The sequence below is a fragment of the Liolophura sinensis genome, chromosome 2 (assembly GCF_032854445.1).
Source record: "Liolophura sinensis isolate JHLJ2023 chromosome 2, CUHK_Ljap_v2, whole genome shotgun sequence".
NCBI lineage: Eukaryota > Metazoa > Mollusca > Polyplacophora > Chitonida > Chitonidae > Liolophura > Liolophura sinensis.
In genome coordinates this window covers 201982-225138 of record NC_088296.1, presented here as the reverse complement: position 1 = coordinate 225138, position 23157 = coordinate 201982, and the positions used below count along the sequence as shown (strand labels likewise).

At 38.9% G+C, this 23157-nt stretch overlaps 1 protein-coding gene across 1 annotated transcript in view; it reads left to right on the top strand.

The window, feature by feature from the left end:
• LOC135462696 (E3 ubiquitin-protein ligase Trim36-like) overlaps nt 1-23157 on the top strand; it is a 46836-nt gene that overhangs the window by 9514 nt on the left and 14165 nt on the right. The gene's annotated exons all lie outside the window — the stretch shown is intronic.

Here is a 23157-nt window from a genome sequence, read left to right as displayed (position 1 = left end):
ATAACATTTTCTTACCTTAGTAACCTCCAGTGAGGTGGGTAATAACTCTGGCATGGGGGGGGGGGGGAGTTTTCAGTTCTATCCAAAACATTTAAACCTCTGATGTATTTTATTTTGACATGTTAGATGCAAAGTAGCACAGTAGAAATTGATAGTGTATGAATAACTTAAATGCCTCTGTGTCAGTTTTATCCAATCAGTCCTCCTTCTTCAGTTCGGAGACAAGTCTTGGACGCAATTTCCTGAATTGCGCATTTTTAACCTATAAAAAGGACCAGTTTTAAAATTTTTTGTTAGTAATATCTTTATATGAATTTGGCACTATAACCAAAATCTTACATGTCCAATGGCAAAAGTCGAAGTTCAGGGCTGTCTGTAGTAGCCCAGCTGGGTTGATACTCTACAGGTAAGAGTCTGGGATAGGATGTTTTGTGGAGAATGGGGTTTATATTTCTTTTCTGTCAAAAATAAAATTTGCAGAAATGAACATTTACCCTGTATTACATTAAAATGCAACAAGTGTTAGATTGTAAAATTTTACAACCTCTACTCAGCTGCGCAGAAGTCATGTAGGAATTTCTAAGCCTATCCCCACTTGTACCTGTAGAAATGAACTACAAAAACTGAACAACTTTTTATTATTAATGTTGCCCAGACAGCACATTTAATCAAATTTCATCAAACGTGAGAAGCAGATCAACTTTCAGACCTATTTGAAACGCAGCATTAGCATATTTGATGTTGTAAAGTGACTTTGCACATAACAAAATTGAAACACATAATCGTGCATTGTACACTATGTGTCATACATGTATGTAGGTGTTTTAGAATATGTGATAAAAATGACTTGCTACGTCTAAATATATATATATGGTTGTGACCTGATACAGTCCTGGTCAAATAAATGCAATATTACACTCACCTGTGTAAATGAAATTTGAAAGTACAAGCCTGATAAGTGTAAGGGTGAAATTTTGCATAATTAACAGGGTGGGGATGGGGGTGGTGGGTAGATAGGGTTGGGGTTGTAATGGTTGGGGATAACCCATGGTAAATACCAAAAAGTAGTCCAGTTAAGACACGCACAACTTGACCTTATCACAATAAAGGTGATCAGTCAAAATTGGGATTTTTGATTTTTTTTTTTTTTTTTGATTTTCATTCACTATTTATGTAGTAAATTTGTCAAATTCAACCTCAAAAATATATACCCACTACTAAACTTCCATGAGGTACCATGCCTGCGCATGCAGTTTGCACTTTTCTCTACAACATATCAAAAATCAACCTGGCATTAACGCCATGTTTTGAGCTGTGGTTGCTGGAGGTGAAGTCATGACATCTTCTTACCTTGATAACATTCATGGGGTGGGTAATAACACCGGGCAGAGGGTTTTTAGTTCTATCCAAAACAGATTCTGATATAATTGAACAGGATGCAGTGCAGAAATTTATAGTGTGTCTTTGTGGCAATTTTATCCAGTTTTATCAGCGCTTGTTCACACTTCATTTCGGAGGCATATCTTGGACACAATTACCTGAATGGCGCATGTATAACCCATAAGGTGTACTGGGAGTATACTTGAGGCACATCTTAGCTGTACCCTTGAGGTAGGGCATATCTGATGGTGTGTCTGAGGTATACATGTACTTGGGGTTGTAGGCCAACATGTATGTGAGGTGTATTGAAGGTGAACCTGAGGTACTATGATTGGTAAAAAGATGATGGCTGAGGTGTGTCTGAGGTATAGGTGGAGGTATAGCTCAGGTATATGCTATTGTCTAGAGGGATGTACCTGTGTGTAACATTTATTACACTGTTTTCACTTTTATTTTGGTGAAAAACAATCTCAAAACCCTAAGCTAACGGCTGTATCAATTATAGATAAATTAAAGTTGTAAATTTGTAAGTGCATGCAGTATTTTGTTTACAGTTTCAGTAATTTTCAGCTGATTTTTGTATGTGCTCACACAAATTCAGCCCCAAGAAGTATCAGTCAGTGCACATTTGGGTTCCTTTCCCACAGCCTGGAAAAGGACATTCTGATGGGCAGTAATCTTTGAATAATCAAGGAAAAAGCTACATTTATCCATGCTCTTTTGTTGGACAATATTTGTACAATGAGTGGCAAGTATGTATTGGGTGAGACAAAGTCTTATATTTATTTTGTAAACCGTTTTTTTTTTTGGACAAAAAATTGTAATTTTGTAGTCATCATTTTGTTTGAGGTAAAATACCTAAATCTGATCTCTTGTTTGAAAACTTTAAAAAGTTTATTCCCACCCTAATGCTGGCAGCTGTCGTATAAGTATGTATGGCATAAAATACCAGTTAAATAACTCAAATCTTGATATCATTGTTTCCTGTATGTTTAGCTTTTTTTTTTAATTTGTTTATTGAAACTTAGCCTTAACTAACAAATTGTCACTACATGTACCTGGCCATAGTTTGAGTAAATACATCAACAGTATTTTGCATTGGAGTATTGTAAACATGTCACATGTTCACAATATTAAACATTTTATGATGTTTATCAGATGTCAACACACAGTATAAACATGTGTTTATTAAAAAAATATATTAAAAAAAATGTCTTTTTCCGAATATATCCACCTCATTATTAAGTAAATATCTGATGTGTTTACCATAATAAACACATCTCTTAGTTGCTTAACATGTTTCTTTCATGAATAAAAACCAACATTTGTTTCAAAACTCTAACAGAAATGTGTTTAAAAACTAAACTCTTTTTTTAGTATGTAAGCAATGTGAGGAAGGATGCTAAGTATTTATATTATCAATTATAAATATTTCCTTTAAAAGAATTTCCATGTAATTGCTGTGGTGTAAGATAATACGCATTACTGCACATTGTATTCACTGCCCAGGTAGATCCATATCATGTAAGTAATACACCGTGTCTGGTGATTACTTACGATGACATTGTGATGATTTCGCCCAGTGCAAATCATATGTTTTAGCTGTATTATATGCTTGTATTAATACATGTATATACGTTGATTACATATATGCTGTGTGTCAGTTGTTTAAGGATTTTGTTCAGAACATAGATTGTGTTTGACATGGATGGGCTTAGTCCGGCGAACTGATTGGTGTAAAGTTGTTCCACTGCTTTTCTTTGGTTTTTGTTTTCAAATTTGATGTAAATAAGCCTGTCCAGAATTTTTAAGTGATAAACCTGATCATTTGTGTTGTACATGTATTAACGTGGATTCTCTTTTATTGCATACATGTATGAATAACTACAACATGAGCTATCACCTTCTTGTGTTTAAGTAGCATCACCCAGAGCTGTAGATCTACACGTGCTTAAAGTATATTGACATGTATAATATACACCCTGACATTATTTGCCTGTAAGACACTCACAGCCAACTAGTAATGGCTCCTATTACTATGTGTGCTCTACAGAATGGGTAGATAGTTCCATTTTAAGTTAACCTCAAAGACCACCATTCGTCTCCAACTTGATTTACAGCTCATGTATCCAAACGCTTGATATGTTGCAATGTGTGAGTTTGTCAGGGTGTTTTTGATTCTAAGTCCCTATACATGTATGTTCAAACCCAAAACAATGTGTCCATCTAAAATCAGCTGGAAAATCATTTTTGATGGCTGAACTTTGGAAATGTGAAAGTCTGGCTTTGGGTAATTCTACATCATTGACTTCTAATATATTGCAATTAACATCACCGCATTTTATAAAATTCAGTTCTGCTTAAGCCATGATGCTAGGGGAAGTGTACATCGCTACGGTTTATATATTTACATGAACAGTTGGAATGAAACCCAAACTGAGGTAAATCGACAAGAGACCGTATTCCGCCGGTTACGTGTGACTATTTGGCAGCTATCATAGTGTTGTCGCTGTTCTGGTTTTACTCACCATACCGTACGTCTTTAATTATATTGTACCTGATTTACCTTAAGAAGCGGCGTCATCACTAGTAGGCCCCGATGTTGCTATGACAACCTGTGGTCAAGATTATGAGGTCATCTATTAGCGTATTGCGCCATTGCATCTGTTTACTGTTATTTTTATGTCGGTTGTATTTGTATTCATCTGCATGTGTGATTATGTGATACTTTGTGACTTTCTGTCCTTTGTGTTCCAACTTCAGAGATATACGCTAAATAAAAATGAATGGTTATGTATTATATAATTCTCGTTTAAATGGTTACTTGAGTTAGTCTCAGTGAAAGGTAATAAAACACACTTAAAATCATGAACCGTTTGTAGTGTTGTTACACAATTTTTTTACGTATACCAATTTTATATTCAGCATATTCAAGTTATCTCATGGGTATGTTATCAGTAGTGCTGGGCTTCCTCTCTTTCTAATACCGAGCCCTGACATTAACTGATGCGTGTCTTCTTAGGGGAGCTGGTTGTCATCTCTTTTTGTCACCCTGCCCACACATGAACTGATGTGTATCTTCTCTGGAGAGCTGGTTTTCCTCTCTCTATAATACCTGGTCAACACATTACATGATGTGTATTTTCTTAGGAGGGCTGGTTTTCCTCTCTAATACCGGGTTGACACATTAACTCATGTCTGTCTTCTCGAGGGAGCTGGTTTTCCTCTCTTTCTATCACCGGGCCCACACATTAACTCATGTATATTTTCTCTGGAGAGCTGGTTTCCCCCTCTCTCTGTAATACCGGGTCCACACATTAAATGATGTGTATTTTCTCTGGAGAGCTGGTTTTCCTCTCTTTCTAATACCGGGTTCACAATTACCTGATGTGTATCTTCTCAGCAGAGATGGATTTCCCATCTCTTTAATACAGGATCCACATATTACCTGATGTATATTTTCTCAGGTGTGGTGGATTTCATCTCTGTCTGATACCATGTCCGTATATTACCTGATGTGTGACTTTTCAGGAGGGCTGGTTTTCCTGTCTTTCAAATACCGGGTTCACACATTACCTGATGTGTATCTTCTCAGGAGAGATGGTTTTCCCATCTCTCTAATCCCGGGTCCACACATTACCTGATGTGCCGGCCGTATGTGGGAAGGTCTGCCTGCAACCTGCGGATGGTCGTGGGTTTCCCCCGGGCTGTATCCGGTTTCCACCCACCATAATGCTGACCGCCGTCGTATAAGTGATATATTCTTGAAAACGGCGCAAAACACCAATCAAAAAAAAAAAAAAAAAATTACCTGATGTGTATCTTCTCAGCAGAGATGGATTTCATCTCTGTCTGATACCTTGTCCGTATATTACCTAATGTGTGACTTTTCAGGATGGCTGGTTTTCCTCTCTCTAATACCGGGTTCACACATTACCTGATGTGTATCTTCTCAGGCGTCGTGGATTTCATCTCTGTCTGATACCTTGTCGTATATTACCTAATGTGTGACTTTTCAGGAGGGCTGGTTTTCCTGTCTTTCTAATACCGGGTTCACACATTACCTGATGTGTATCTTCTCAGCAGAGATGGATTTCCCATCTCTCTAATACCGAGTTCACACATTACCTGATGTGTATCTTCTCAGGAGAGAAGGTTTTCCCATTTCTCTAATACCGGGTCCACACATTACCTGATGTATATCTTCTCAGGTGTCGTGGATTTCGTCTCTGTCTGATACCTTGTCCGAATATTACCTGATGTGTGACTTCCCAGGAGGGCTGGTTTTCCTCTCTCTCTAATATCGGTTTCACATATTACCTGATGTTTAACTTCTCAGGAGAGCTGGTTTTCCTCTCTTTCTACATGTAATACTGGGTGCTAATGTATATCTTTCAACGTGTGATGGATTTCCTCTCTGGGTGACACCTGATTCACACATTACATGGTACATGTACCCATCTTGTCTGCTGTGGTGCGTTTCCTCTCTTGCACCTGATCCAAATGTTAGGCTACCTGATTTGTGTAACCTCATTTGTGGACAGTTTCGTTTCTTCCTGACTCTGGGGTCACATATTACATGAGTTGTATCTTCACGGGTGCACTTTGTTTCTTCTCCATTTTATTCCTGGTTTCCCTATCTCCTTTCTTCTGTATAAGTCATTTAAATTTTAATTTAATAATAAATTATTACAAATTGCAACTCCTAGTGTAGGTTTTTATAATAATTTATTTGTTTCAAGAAGACACTGGAAAACCTAAAGATGACCAAGCCTATCCTGACAAATAAGAGAGTAATGACGATAACTTCCTTTAGGAATAGATTTGTTACATATTCCGTTGTTACAATTTGCGTTTTAGACACTAACGCAATTTGTAACAAAACGCAATTTGTAACAAACGCAATTTCTAATAATTATTAAAATTTGAAAACTTTTTTGTAATAAATGATTACAAATTGCAACTCTCAGGGTGTGTTTTCTTGATAACTTTTTTCATTCAAGAAGACACTGGAAAATTCCATGTAATGATGAACAAAGCTAACCTGACAGATGTTATGAATGGCATCAATGACGCTCAATTCATTTAAGAACAAGTTTGTTACAAAATGCGCAATCACGTTAGCGCAATTTGTACTGTCACCATTTGTGCACATTTTACCAGTACCAATGCGATTATTTAGAAAAAAGGGTGTGTGATGTTTACGGGGGGGTGTGGGTGGGGGGGGGGGTGTCTTTGTAAGACTATAACTTTTGCTACGCGGGTGTATGATGTTAACTGTGAGCGTTTATAGTGTCAAGAACGGGGCGTTTTCCATTATTTAAAAAAAAACACACTAAATGAATGAGTGAGTGATTATGACTTAACGGCACTTCTGCAATATTTAAGAAATACCATGGCGATGACATGTTTACACTCGGAGGCAATAAATGGTTTTCAAGATTATGGGAAGATTCAAATTAGAAACAAAAAGAACCAAACCTCATTAAAACTGGGAAACGACAAGATGCTTTAGAATAAAAAATATATTTTGCGATATAGGTCAATGGCCTTCAAATTTTTCATGGTAGCATCACCCGCAATGCTGTCAAAGAAATCGAATATAGTGTTGACTGTGCAGAACTTTACCCGAACATGAGCTAAGTCTACACAGTCAACTAAGATATGTTTCATGCCGTATTGAGCATCTCATCAAGACACTCTTGAGCACTGCTCCTATTAAGAATATAACTGTGTGTCAAACGAGAAGGTCCAATACGGCATCTGGTTAAAACTACTTGATTTCTACGAAACTTACCATGTGTATAAGAATTATAGCCAGTGACAGGGCGAATAGCGTGCAATTTATTATATTACTTCCTTTAATTAATTTAATCACTTCTCCTTGATTTTTCTTGGAAAGTGCTAATGAGATTCGTGGTAGTGACCATTTTCCTCTTATCCTAAAACATATCACTTCTACTTCTTTAGAACACGTAGATAGGAGGACGTTCGATAAAGCAGATTGGATCACATTTTGACATGATCTGCGAGGATAATATCACTCCAGAGATTCTCAGTGCAGCAGATGATCCTACCATAAAATTTAATGAGCTTGTTTTACGAGCTGCCGATAGAAGTATACCTGAGACCTCGACAAATCCAAGCCCAAAAGTAAACCCTCGTACCACAATGAATGTCGTAAAGTCCTCGAGGGCCGGAAAAACGCTGAACGCAGATTTGATCATTGTTCTGCTGATAATAATTTAAACCAGGTTCGTAGTTTTAGAGCTAAAGCTCGTCGATTCCTCACGTCCAAGAGACGATCTTTCTTTCGGACACTACGTAAAAAACACCCATGCGTAAGGTCTGAAACAAGGTTCAGAAACTTATGGGCAAACATAATAAAGCAAAACTCCAGCTTATAAAAGATGAAGATAATATATTAACCTTTCCATCTGATATAGCAAATAAATTAGCAGAGACAATTTCCAACAAATTTTCTTCTCAGAATTATACTTCAGAATTCCAGCATATTAAAAACCAGAAGGAGAAAATTTCTGCTAAAAATTTAGAAATTCTAATCGTCCTTTTACTATCGCTGAATTTAAAATTGCATTACTGGCACACGATACTGCGCGTGGTCCTGATAACGTATATTATAAGTTTCTGAACCATTTACCGCCTGATCCACTTGAGACTCTCTTGGACTGTCTTATGATATTTGGATAACTGATAATTTTCAACCCCCATGGAGGGAGACGTGTATCATCCCGGTTCCCAAACCGGGTAAGGATCATACTGATCCGTCTAATTACCGTCCCATATCTCTTACCAGCTGTGTCCGTAAGACTATGGAACGGATGATTAATGATAGACTTGTTTGGTTTCTTGAAACCAACAATTTAATATCTAATATACAGTGTGGTTTTCGGCAAGGTAGATCTACTATGGATCACCTTGTTCGATTCGAAACCTTTTTTCGTGGTTTTATCAATAATGAACATGTGGTGTCGATATTTTTCGACCTTAAACAAGGCCTACGACACCACATGGAAACATGGTATTTTAAAAGACCTTGTGTTGCCCTTCCTATGGTCTGGCGCAATGTAAGGCTGTAACACAGACGAGACGAGACAAATTATTTAGATGGCACAGAACTTTTAATGGAAGATGGCGGACAACCAGTCTCAATACAGCGTATACAATGATATCACATCATAATTCCGGGCAGAGTATTTCCCCCTGAATTAGAATGTCCTTGAGAGTTGCCTCCCTGAATCTGTACAATCACTAGCGGGTTTATGTACACCCGTTCGAACATTGACTGAATTAAAGTCACAATATTACACAGGTAACTACACTGAGCTCTTAGGGTTACTTGTATCATGAGTGCAAATCAAATGCATCAAAAACTATGAACTAATGCCATACTAGTGTAGCTTTATATCTCAGACTAATTCTAACAAGGATTTAACACTCTTGGCTTGTAACAACAACAACACCCTTGATAAACAGTAAACGAACATATACTTTTAGAGTTATGAACTATTCTTCCACAAATATCTTCCAAGCTAACCGCATTATATAAGTTTTATAGATCAGTTAGGAACTACAACACAACAAGAACTAAATGGCGTGTTACCGAGGGGCAGATGGCTTCTGAATCTTACCTGTAACACAGACGAGACGAGACAAATTATTTAGATGGCACAGAACTTTTAATGGAAGATGGCGGACAACCAGTCTCATCCACCCAATCAACCAATCAGAACGATCGTTTTACTCAGCGTCAACGCACATGTTGGAAATTCCCCTCCTGTGTAACACCTAAGAGTTATGTCCCTTAGAACAACATTGCTAATTACCTACGATCGCTACACTTGCTGATATGGGTCTTAAATGTCGATAACCGATGTTCATATCAGAATTTTTATCTGATCGTCAGTTTCAGGTTCGGGTGGGTCTGCTCTTCCGACTCGAATAAGCAGGAAATGGTGTACCCCAGGGCAGTTTTTATCACCAGCTATGTTTAGCGTAAAAATAACTAACTTAGGAAAAACCTTAACATCGGGCATAGAGGGTTGTTTATATGTCGATGACTTCCTTATATGCTACCGAACTAAAAATATAAATAATATTGAACGTCAGTTCTGGCTTTGTCTGAATAAAATGGAGAAATGGCCAATTGAAAACGGTTTTAGATTAAAATCGTTGGTATGCATTTTTGTAACAAACGGAAATTTCATCTTCAACCCGATCTAAATTTTGTGGTAAACAGATTAAAATTGTTGGTGAAAGTAAATTTTGGCGTATAATATTGGATAATAAATTATCTTGTAGACCACATATAAAAATACTCAACCAGCGGATGGTCATGGGTTTCCCCAGGTTTTGCCCGGTTTCCACCAACCATAATGCTGGCCGCCGTCGTATAAGTGAAATATTCTAGAGTATGGGGTAAAACACCAATCAAATAAATAAATAAATATAAAAATACTTAAAGCTAAATGTACAAAGGCTCTCGATATAATCAAGGTCGTGTCTAGCACCGAGTGGAGTGCTGAAGATCTATTTTATTAAATTTTTATCGTTCTATGGTGAGGTCTAAATTAGACTGTGGTGAGGTCTAAAAAAGTTCCGCTAGGAAGTCGTATATAAAAATGTTGGATCTTGTCCATCACCAAGGTTAAAGGCTCAGCCTTGGTGCTTTTAGAGCCCCAAGAGTTAAGGGCATGCCTTTATTCACATCCTAAATTAATGTTTAATCTACGAAAACATAAAAAAATCAGACACAATTCCTGTGATAATTCAGAAAAATTTTGCTGAAATTAAGGCTAAATATTCGGATTGTAAATTTATATATACTGATGGGTCAAGGGATGGGGACAGGTTTACGGCTGCAACTGTGTTAGAGCAACGAGTTGATTCTTTTCGTCTTCCATCCTCGCCTTCAATCTTCTGCAGAGGCAGGGGTTATACTCCTGGCCTTATCATAGGTTTCTTATGAGCATGCCCAGAGGACAATTTGGAATAATAAATTTAAAAACCAGCTGATCCTTGAAATATTACCCATATATAGAAAACAAGGCAGACAGGGTGAAGAAAGCTGCCCTTATCTGATTTTAAACATGTCCAAACATGTTTCTTTCATGTTTGATGTTTTCACTACTATATCTAAAAGCTGCACCGCCTCGTGTTTTTAAGTTGTTCTCGCCGCGATATGGCTAAGATATTACCGATGTGGCGTTAAGCCATAATCATTCATGCATTCATTCTTTCATTCTGTATTAATTTGCCAAAGGGACACGGACAATCTCTCATTTTGGGAAATATTTCCTACCCAATGAAGGAAAATATCTTCAATAACATTTCATGGGGTTGTCATAGTTGTGTTGCCAACCATGTCCACGTAGGCCTACATATCCGTTTCGTGTCAACCCTAGACGGGATTCCCCCACAGCGAAAACGATACGAGCACATGTGATGTCTTAACACAGTAATGCTTCTCACAGGAGAATTCTCAAGCGATTGCACTGTCCTAGATGCCTTAAATTTTGAATGTAGCGCCACTACCTAGAAAATATCTCCAGTTGCAAGTTGTGGAATGCAGGTAGTCAATACTGGACATTATATTGTTGGAACAGGGGAGGTAACAAGGGTCTAGGTACTGGACTAAATTCTGATATCTAGATGAATGTCACACATATGGTTTACAAGTAAATTAAGTCAGTGAAATTTCCAAAGTATTCTAAAACCACTGAGTACATCCCTCTTAGTTCTCCAATCGTGATGTAAACTTAGTTTCCCCTGGTATGAAAAAAACTTTCTCATGTAAAGTGTCCTAAGTGTCGTATTAGTAACAAGTAGTCGCAAAGAAGGGCTGTGGTCGCAAATTACCACGTGCCGATAAAACATATGCTTAATGGTAGCGTTAATATTCACCGTTCTGGCCAATCGATTCTCTGAAAACGAGGCACGGACCGTTCTGCTAATTGAGGCGGAAAATGACGACGGAGAGTTCCCGGATGTGCAAATTCCAGCGTAGTGCGGGACATTCATCAGAAGCTTTCTAGCCTGATCCAATAGTTCCGTGCCTCACAAGCATTCGTTCTTAGGCAGCAAAAATCGGGTATGTCTGAATATATTTATTTCACTTTTACGACGGCGGCCAGCATTATGGAGGAAGCCGGGTGGAGCCCGGGGGAAACCCACAGACCTTCCCTCCTACGATCGGTGAGGAAGCCAGCATGAGCTGAACTTAAACTCACAACGACCGCATTGGCGAGAGGCTAGTCGGTCATTACGCTGCTCTAGCGCGCTAAGCAACTGATCCACGGAGGCCCCATATCTGAATATAATCCTGGGACTTGATTTAATCAGACTTCCGCTATATATGTGCACGTAGGTTAATACGAGTTAAAACTAACACAGTTATCTGGTCATACTGTATTCTATTAAACCTTCCCGTTCCTATACAACAGTGTTCCGGGTAAAATCACAGTAGTTTTGCCTGCAATCGACATTTTGGACACAACTTTCATCGGCATTTCTAATTCACATGTGGTGTGTCTTAAAGGGCTAGATATCGTACTTGCTCGTTTTACAAACTTAACTGCCGTCATGTAGGTGGATGGTAGTTAAATGTGGTGTTGAACAACAGTCAAATTAAAATCTAACAATTCATATGAATCCTTAAACTTCCTTCATTCAACAATATGGTAGTTGACAAATGGTCACACATAGTCGGTGAAATAAGGCGTTTGTACTTGTTGCAGTTGTTTAAACCCAGAAAGGTGAAATAGACCTATGGACAATTTATCTGAGTTACTTGCAGCACTTACTTAACCCAGAAAGGTAAAAAACCGCCTTTGGCCACTTTACCACAGTCACTTCTAACTCAACATGATGAACCGTTCTGAGAAGAAAAAAAAAACAGTTCGAAATATATTGCCGATGTGGCGTTAATCCATAATTATTCATTTAATTGGCGAACGAGCTGCGCAGAAGGTTCAAATGACAGTTGAGCGCTACCGTTTCTTCTGACGCTGCTCTGCGTGTGTACTTCATATATGTTTTATGATCACACGTCACCGATAATTGTGACGTATTAAGGGAAAGAGCAAATGAGTTCACAGCTTTGGACCGTCTTGATACGGACATAAAGAATCTCCCCATTAAATATGATGAACTGGTTTCAAAATAAGTACTGGGAACTTGTGGGACGGTGTAAGGGATTGAAAAGCGGGGAGCAACTCCACAGTTGTCACTCGGTACCGACGGTGAATTAAGACGAGATCTTTCTACATTATAACAAACATTAGATCCATGGTGTCCTTGCCAACCAGTCATGACGTCATCCCCTATACAGTGTAGAGTTTGAATCTCCTGCTAACCGATGACTTGGACAAACATGACTATTATTAATCAAGACACAAAACTGATAATGTGTTCTTATCTACTGACCCTCTGCCAGCAGCCAAAGATGTGGCTGCTTTTCCCTTGCGCCGGTTTTTGTTTACAACCTCGGTCCAAGGAGCCTGCTGGAATTTGCTTTCCATCGCGTCTTACAGCTACGATATCACAATAACCAGATAGTCACACCAAACATTTATTACGTCATTCTCTCTCAGGAGATTGCGATAGTTTCGGGGTTGGTTTACTGGGGGCGCTGTAATATACACTGTTCAGATAACATCGCCTGCTTGTGAAATATATCTTAGTTTTGGTTTGTGTTTTTCAGGGTAAAAGAGATCGGTCGTCTGCCTGTGCCATCGCTTCTGTGATACCGGAAATCACGTCCAGAAACACCAAGGCCGCGACCGTCATGATCGCTGAGAAGGCAGAGGACATGATTAAAGGCGTCAGTCAGATAAAACTATAATCTTAATTGTTGAATATGGTAAATATGTTTGAAGCTCATAGACCTTATTATACGTACCATTGTTTTTGGCTCAATGTGATGTGAGTTTTACAGGCGCATGCGCTGAGTCACCAACCGTTAAACATCATCACCCAAAGCCTTGCTTGTGTCGTCCTGGTTAGATCGTGCTATAGCACACACGCTTGACATGATCGTTATATACGGCCAGTCCCCCATCACCGCCAACGCTGCCAAAGTATCACAGCTGTTCGGATTGGCTTTTCTCATTGGCTGTTAATAAAACTGCTTTTAAATCAAAATCTTATTTGTCCATAATGTATGACATTTCTGAGTTTATGCTCATGGACATCGCTACAAAATCCCTGTAGGGGTCGTCTGTCCTGGTGCAACATTCGAGGGTTCCTGATCCCCCTTGGTCCCGGCAGTTCTGGCTTAAGTAAGCTCGCGAGATGATGAAACATTCAAGGATGACGAAACCTCTTAGCATCTGTGATGGGAATCTACATTAGCAGAACTCCTGCATGTTAACAAGCGCGGCGTATTTCACACAACCGGGGACTCTTTTTATGCGATTTCTGGGAAATAAATTTAAAATATGAAACCAGCAGAAGAAACAGCTGAATCCTTTTTATTTGTTTTTTAATAAATATTCATAAAGTTTGCTGATTGTATACATGCGTCGAAACAAAGAGACAAAGTGGTATACCAGTCATAGCCAATATGGATGTTCCAAGTCAATAATGACAAATCCAGTTCACATAACGATGCTTAACACAAACAAAGAACTAAGAAAGTAAGTGATGTATAAAATTAGAAAAGAATTATATAAAAGAGGCAGTCAACAGTTTTCAGGGATGAAAAGGCGCAAGGTATGCTCCAGGAGGTTTACACGTTATAGACAGACTTGTCTGAGACATATTTTGTGTAATGCGTGATGAACAAAATAATTTCCTCTGCTGGCTATAGCATTTCTACAATTATCCGGTACAACACCTGGTGAGTGTCCAGGAACCGACTTGGCCCTGGAAGCTCTAATCCTACAAATATCCCGTGCGCATTTTCTGCCATATATTTCTTTTTTTTTTTTGCATATTTATCTTTTCGTTCAACCATAAAGACTGATAATGTCGGCTTAGAGCCTTTTGTTTATGAGCTATGCCCACTCTCATCTCATGGTCAGTTGACTTACTGTATGAAATCCTGTGCCTCGAATCGAGGAGACATGTAGCTGGTAAGGCGGCCCACCGTGGTGGAAGGACGTTCACACTCTAAACACTATAGTCTTACATTTAACATTGTAAATGTCCCAGCACATAAGAGTGTGTCTGACCACTTTATGAAGTGTTCATGTGTTACCGCTTGTGGGAGTGTTCACATCACAACTCCAATAACAAAGTTGGCTAATCAATACCTTGAACCAACTGTTAGAACAGAGTTTTACAGAAGTTAGCAGTTTTAAAGGAGAGGGAATGTTAATACCTATAAAAAGTGTTAAAACATTAACACGTAATAAAACTGGTTAGATACAGGTAACTGTTGTACAGTCAAACCTCCTGATCTTTGCGGTGTTGAATATAGCACGTACCTTTTAAGAGAGCATTTGGCATTTTCCTGAAACTTTATGGGCAAGACAGAGACCGTGTGAGGGTCTGCATGCGCTATTTGATTGGCGGTACTTTGATTTTTATCCAGAGTCCATACCTGCCAGTTCTGATTTACCTGGTGTATGAAATGATGTTTTGTAATCATTTCTCTCCCCCCCATACTCAACAGTTTGCCATTCCGACCCAGCTTGTCAAACGCTGTTTACAAACAAACCGTAAGAGCAGTTTAGGGGACAATTCACACCAGATGTGGTGGCCTCAGCTGGTCTGAAGGGCCACTAGGTTTACTACTATGCTGATTAGATCCTTTTTGTGGAATTTTTGATGTGGATAATCTCGTACCACATTGGCAAATTAGGTTTTCAGGAGAGTACCTGAGGAACAGATGGGGCTACGTGCTACCTGCAAAGTAACATTGTTTTGAGTTTATAGGCAAATGACATGAATCACTTATATAAATAGAGAGCAGACCGCAGAAGAGGCCACAATTGAAACATTTGTTTGCTTTAGTACTGTCAAACCCTCATGTCCCTTTCCTGCACATGGGAACATCGTGGCTAGAACAAGTTGAACACACGAGCCGCTTAATGGTTTTTGATATAGTAAGGAAAACAATCAAAATGAACCAAAATGGTAGCACATGTTTGGACCAGATAAAATGTACTTGAACACTGTGTGGGCAAACTGAGATCAAGTGAGAAACACAAGGTTTATTAAATGTTAATATGTACTTACTGTGTTTGCTGTTACTGTCAGTTTTTTGCTTTGTGAATCAATTGACATTTACAACCCCTTGAGGTTTCAGTTCGGGACATATCTGCCCCAGCGGGTTGGTCGAACTGGGCCAATCCGACCTCCTGTCTCTATCCCTGTAAGAGCCATGTTCAATGTTGGGATTGAAAATCTCGCAAATCCAGCCTGCCCTCAGACACTGGGATCCCGTTCTCTTCCATTAAGGGTCGCAACCCAGGGAGCAGGTACTCCACGATATGGGTCTATTATAATTACAGGGTCCATACGGGAGAGCTTTAGGTTAGTTGCCTTTTTGACGACAATGTTGCCCAGAGGCCGAATTTCACCCCGGAGACTCCATGGGAGTAATGCCGCTTGAATTCAGTTGGCAACTGTTGTAGATGTAATCTCAATATACTGGTTTCAGAAAATCCAGCCAACGGTTCTCAGTTATATTTTCTGTTTGTGATAACGCTTACATATGATATGAACCTGTCTCTTGAGGTCATTTTGTAGGAAACTGATTTGTTTGAAATTTTGGATGTAAAGTTAAAGGCGAGCTGTGCAAACCATTGTTGGGATGTCACATAGTACAAATGTGTACAAAAACCATGAGGGAGTTACCTCCCCTGCATGGATAACGTACAGTTCTGAGAACTAAGTATCTATCATATCAATCTGTTCATTTGTATTGAATTGTAAAGCACGGTGGCATTTGTGTCGACAGGTAAGTCTTATAAAACGGGGTATATATATATATATATATATATATATATATATATATATATATATATATATATATATATTTGGGGTGGAAATATTTATTCAGCTAGGTAGTTGTCTTTACTTGATCGTTTTACCGACTATCAGACACTGCTTAGTTGGTCGGATCGTCCTCACACTGGCACAATATAGTCAAGACGTACGCCATAGAAAGAAAAACCAAAGCAGCAACGACAGTGTTATAGCTGACAAATGGTCACAGGTAACCTGTGAAATACGACCCCATGTCCATTTATCTCAGTCAAGGTTTGCTTCTAACTGTTTATGTAAATACGTATATAGTAACCAATTACACGCCCCTAACACCATGTCTTAAGCAGCAATAGGTAATATAAAGCAGTGATGTTAGTTACTGTCTGACAACTGGTGCGTGTCCTCGTACAGACTCTACCATCAGCCTGTGTATGAACCTGTATCACCCTCGATAGACCGTCTGGATATTTCCTTCTGACGGAAAACGACTGGATTGGGTTCAGGCTCATACTGTTTAATTATGTCGATCTTGTCACCACATGTATACAGGTTGATGGGAGGCCTCTACGCTATTGTTTATTAAGCTTTGACCTTGAAAGGCCTTATGCAGAGTTATGTTAAAGGTCAGTAACGGGCGGTGAGGTGTCGCCTGTGGTACACAAAGCCGGAACATATTAGCTTGATCACGTATTGTTGTTTATTGCTGTCTTAATAACGTTCGATTGTCGGCTCCAAATATAAAACTGTGGTAGTCAAAAATTGATGAATAGGGTATACAGTTTTCCTTTTCCATGTAAGTCAGCCCGTTTGATATATGATAGCCTATAAGCTAAGGAATGAGGGTTTACGTAATGGTGCTAAAGGTAAATCGAGTCTTAAAATTATGTACGAATTTGCACAGAATATTTTCTGCCTTACTGTGATGAATACAGATAACGTCCCGGTAATGATGTCTATTTTACAACTTTAAGACCCAGATGTATATGTATCCATAACTAAGCGGCTACATGTATTGTTAACTGCACACTCTTAACACAGACAGCTCTAGCTAATCTATAGAAAGGCCTACATGTATGTATACTGCCGTCATCATTGTCCAATATGTTACACCCTCCATTATCCGTGATCACTGCGCGAGGGTACATATATAGGGCCTGCTAACACAGCTTATCCCGTCAGGATGGCCGAATACATACATGTATATCTCCATTGCTTATATATGACCTAGATACAACTGGCGCTGACAAACTTCTAAAGTCCACCTGAGGTAACATCTCTCCAATCATGATTTTGAGGTGTCTTTAAATTCTCCCCCTTACAACACTGTAGACATACGTTTGTTTCCATGATGAAAACGATCAAGATCCAGCATTGCTTCTGGGTTGGTCACCCCCCCCCCCCTATTTTATATCGCGAGAGTCGTTTTATGGTATGACAAAAGCAAAATTTGCCTACTTTCTAACTTAGCTGATATATATGTATCTATATTTAAGAGACTACATGTATTAATAATTCTACACTCTTCACACAGACAGCTCTAGCTAAGCTATAAAGAGGCCTGCATGTATGTATACTGTCGTCCTGACACCCTCCATTAACCGTGTAAGTTTGCTTATAGATTATCTAGGGTTATCTTTGTGAAGATATAACTGACGCTGACCTACTTATACAGTCTACCTGAGGTTGTATATCTCCAATCAGGATTTTGGGGTGTCTTCAAAGTGTCCCCGTAACAACACTGTGGACCATATATATATAACTTCATTATCAAAATGGTTAAGTTCCAACATTCCTTCTGGTGGATATCTTTTCCCCTGTTTTAACATCTCGAGATTCTTTTTCATACACCGCTCTTTATGGCATGACAATAGTAAAAATCACCATATTTCTAACTGAGCAGAAGGGATGACCTACAAGGGAAGCGAGGCACACACACTGATATAGGTCTTACAATGCTTTTTGAAGGAACATTGCAATAGTAACAAAAAGTATTATATGTTACCCTACATATATGGTTGGAAATGTTTTGGGAGATAACTCACTCTGAAAAATGGGCACTACCTTTAATGGATTACTGAAGAATGTATGTCGCTTTTATAAGATACATAAGTTGGAGAATGGTATACATAACTGAAAGTTAATAATTATATATTGAACCTCCTCGCCGAACAAACTTACATCACATGAATCAGCTGTTTCTTGAAGAAAGGGATACTGCGTTAGCAGACGCTGTAATGCTTTAACATCATTTGAAGTGTGGTTTTATGACAGAAAATAAAAAATGCAAATATATGGGTGAACTAAAACAAATTAGCTTTCAAAAGAAATAAATCTTTTCCGGTTAGATTGATACTTCATATCTGAAGACTTTTGGTGATTACCTCATAAAACTGGGTACAAAATTATGCTAACGGGTGGAAACCTGTTCTGGAGGAAACTGAGTAACTGAACATGTAAGGCCCTTAGGTTGTTACAGAAATTACATGATCACTTCAACACAAACGGCCATGTGCCTTTTTTTGTTTGTTTCCATATTAATAAGCAGTAAAACAACAAACAATAGTATTCATCTTGTATTCCCTTTTGGGTTTTTTGTACATGTATGTCGGATGTGTTTTGTCTTCACTATGGGTTTCTTGTACGTACATCTACTACATTTTGAGCTCTTTGTGCTTTTCCTGAACGTCTGATTCATTTCACGTTCTCTCTGGTTTTGTGTCACAAGACATTTTCACCCAACAGCGAGCTTGTACAATTGTCAAACGAGAAAGTTTTCGTTATCACCCTGAATGTGCCCAGGCTTTGTGCAAATGCAGTTTAATTTTCAGCTCTATCGAATCAGTGGTTCTGGAGAGGAAGATTTGTTTAGTGTAACAGAAATCCAATATGGCCGCTATGTCAGTCGACCAAATGTCACCAAATGTCAAAAAGCACAACTTCAGATACTTTCCTAAAACGTTCTAAAGTTTCGGGAATGTAGCATTGGTCGTTTTCTCATAAAATGTATCACATAACTGTCGGGAATAATACTAATTCGAACAGATATACTGGGGGTTGAAGCCTAGGGATTCAAGCCTGTATGTCTGCAGATGGTCGTGGGTTTCCCGGGCTTGACCCGGTTTGCGTCCACCATAAAGCGGGCCGGCGTCGTATAAATGAAATATTCTTGAGTTCGGCGTAAAACACCAATCACAAAAAATAAATAAGTACATCAAGCTTGTATGGCTTGAACCGCTAATAACAATAGGTTTTGCAAACTTTTGGAAGCATAAATATACAACACTGCAGTGATGCTAATTGTTATATATTAGACGTTACTGGTCTAGAATTAGCTGTCCCTCAAAAACTGAATGATAAGAGGATTTGTATCTGATTTCCTTCCGTTTACCTGGATCAGATATTTATTTAAGTTTTGGAAAAAGCTGAGGAGGAAATTCCGGAAAAGACACACAAACTATATCCTCTTGTTTGACGTTAGCTTCTAAATAAATTACTGCACACGAGTATCAAATCATCTATCTGCATATATTTACACATTGCAGTCGTAGGCAAGGCTTCTTGGATGTGCTGTAAGCTTTGTAGCACATGGACTGTATACTGAACACACCTGTTGTATACTAAAGATTGGTTAGCCACAACGTATAAACTCTCTACGGGTGAGGTTCTAAAGGCACCAAGGCTGAGCCTCAAACCCTGGTCATGGACAGGATCCCACATTTTTAGATACGATTTCCTGGCGGAACCGTAAATGATGGAACCAAGGTCAATTTAGGCCTCACAAAAGATCGATGTAAATTTAATAAAATTGACCGCTCAGTACATAAGTCAAGACTAGACTTTGTTATATACGACCTTAATTATATTCAGACCCTTACTTATACGTCGTTTTGGGAATTGGCCTCGAATGACCATCTTGGTTGACGGCTGGCATACAAATGTCTGTTTCGACGCATAGCTTTTTTCATTTAGCTTTAAGCATTTCCACATGGTGGGAAATGAGGAATTTGCTATCATCTATGACTCCTGAAAATCTGTTTTCAGATCCCAATTTTCACTGGTTTACCATAAAATCTTGAAGTCGAAATGAAGATCCGTTTACAATAAAAATGCATATCGATGGTTTTAGACGTAGAAAATCTAAAATCATGTCTCAACTTATTGAGAGAAAACTGCAGCAGTCTTGCCGATGTTATTCATATTTTAGAGCGGTAGCATATACGGAAATCATCAACTGTACATATAAAGAACCTTCTGTACCACATGTTTAAGTTTTTCACAAGCTTATTAAGTTTGAAGCTAAACAGTGTTGGTGACAGTATGCTGCCCTGGAATACGGTAATTTTTGCTCCTGAGAAAACCTAAACTGACGATAGCTGACGATAAGATAAAAGCTCTGATAAATAATCATAAGCGATAAGTGCCATATCTGAGAGGCCTTTTAAAACACCTTATTTCCAGGCATCGTCGTAGTTCGGTGACATTTTCAAGGTCGAAAAATAGTGACACGTTTTGTTCATTATGTTTTTTATCATTACGAATAAAAGTTTTTATTCGACACACTTTAGATCGACTTTGAGGAAAACCACATTTAATATTAAACAGTAAAGTATTGGTTTCTAAATTCCAAAGAAGTCTATCATTTATTATTCGTTCCATACTCTTAACTACGCTGATAAGAGCTATGGGACGTTAATTAGGCGGTTCATTATGACCCTTACCCGGTTTTAGAACCGGAATAATACACCCCCCCGTCCATGAGGGTGGAAAACTTACCACTAATCCAAATATCATGATTAAACAAGCCCAAGAGAGTCTCCAGTGGCTCAGATGACAAATGGGTTAGAAACTTATAATAAATATTACTATGACCACACGTTCTATACGTTGTTACGACCACAAATCTATATAATAAAGCCCACCCTGGGGGTAAAGAACAGGGAAAATGAAGTTTTAGTCTTTGATCATAATGTGGAGAATTGGTCAGCAATTTCAGAGCTCACAACTAAAGATTTAGGACGTCCTGCAGCAAAACAATGCTATTACTCTAGGTAAAGCTTTTAATAATTGCGCTGGAGATGTTTAATGAATTTATTTATTTATTTGATTGGTGTTTTACTCCGGACACAAGAATATTTCACTTATATGACGACCGCCAGCATTATGGTGGGAGGAAACTGCGCAGATCCTTGGGGACACCACGACCATCCGCAGGTTGCAGTCAGACCCTCTCACGTATGAGCAGAAAGGAAGACAGCCTGGGCTGGATTTGGACTCACAGCCGACGCGTTGGTGAGATCCCCCTGAGCCAAGGCTTCGCACTGACACACTAACCACCTCGGCCCCGAGATATTATAAAAACTTCAGTCCAGCGATGCCTTGACTGAGTATACAGTTAGATGCAGACGTAGATTTATTGACAAGTTAGTTAATTCTTTTACATATATTGTTTTAGGTTTATCGTAAGCAATCATCGGCAAGTCAGTGATATTTGAGTGTCAACACATGTTGATACTCTCCACACTGGCGAATGAAGTTTTCAGGACACTGTTCGCGGAAGAGATACGGTGACGTGCTTTTTGAATTGTTTCTTTTGAGGTAATGACCTCTCTTTTATAAAGAGAGGACGGTCGATAGAGTATACGCTTCGTCGCAATTTTAACGTTTTATTGTCTTAATACATGCAAAGCATATAAGGTTTGTACAGATCTACTTTGGCGGTGTAGAGATCGACTGAGGAAAAGAGGGGTTATCAAATGCGATAAGTATCATCGTCTTTTTTATGTTGCGTATCGCTTGACATCTACACACCCTTGTGATTTTAGTTTTGAGCATATCTGCTCCAATCGGTTAGCCAAACTAGGCCAACCCGATCTTCAGTCTCTACAGAAGAGCCGAAGTGAAGTGTTGGGCTTGAAAATCTCGCAAGACCGTTCTCTTCAAGTAAGGGTCGCAACCCAGGGCAAACAGGTAGGCTTATTCCTCTATGGTCCCTCACACAAATATAGGAGATGTGAGTGTATATTTCACCGAGGCCTCACGGTAGAGCTCTAGGTTAGGCGCCCTTTACGACAAGCTTGCCAAGAAGACTGAGGCCGTATTCTTTTCAGCCTGGAGACCCCACGAGGGTAATGCCGCTTGAATCCAGTGGGCAACTATTGTAGCTATTGCCTATTCTCATTATACTGGTTTGAGAACATCCATCCGACATTTCTCAACTATACTTCCAATGTATTCTGTTTGAACCTAAACGGTATGACAAATATAAATGATTTGAACCCATTTGCTGAAGTAATTTTGTGGGAAACTGATTATTCGTTGAAGTGTGACATTCACGGATGGGCCTTAAGTTAATGGCGAGTTGAAGAAACCATTCTTGAGATGTCACAGAGTATAAATGTGTACAAACATACTGAGGGATTTACCTCCCCTGTACAGATACGTGCATTTCTCAGAACTAAGTATTTTTTATTCCAATCTGCTCAGTTTCACCAAGTTGTGAAGCCAGGTGGGATTTGTGTCGACAGGTAAGCTCTGTGAGACGATTATATGTAGTTTGGATGGAAACGATCTGTCAGGTTAAGGAGTTGTCTTTACTTGATCGTGTCACCCACTGTCAGACACAGTTTAATTGGTCTGCTCGTCCTCAAATCAACACAACGTAGATATACGAATGGGACGCTTTCTTTATAGACTTTAACATCAGCCATGCCAGCCTGTGTGTGAACCTAAAACCGTCGATATTTGCGTATTAAGGAAAACGACTGATTTTTGTTCAGGTTTATACTGTTTGACTGTGTCGATCTTCTAACAGGGCGATATTAC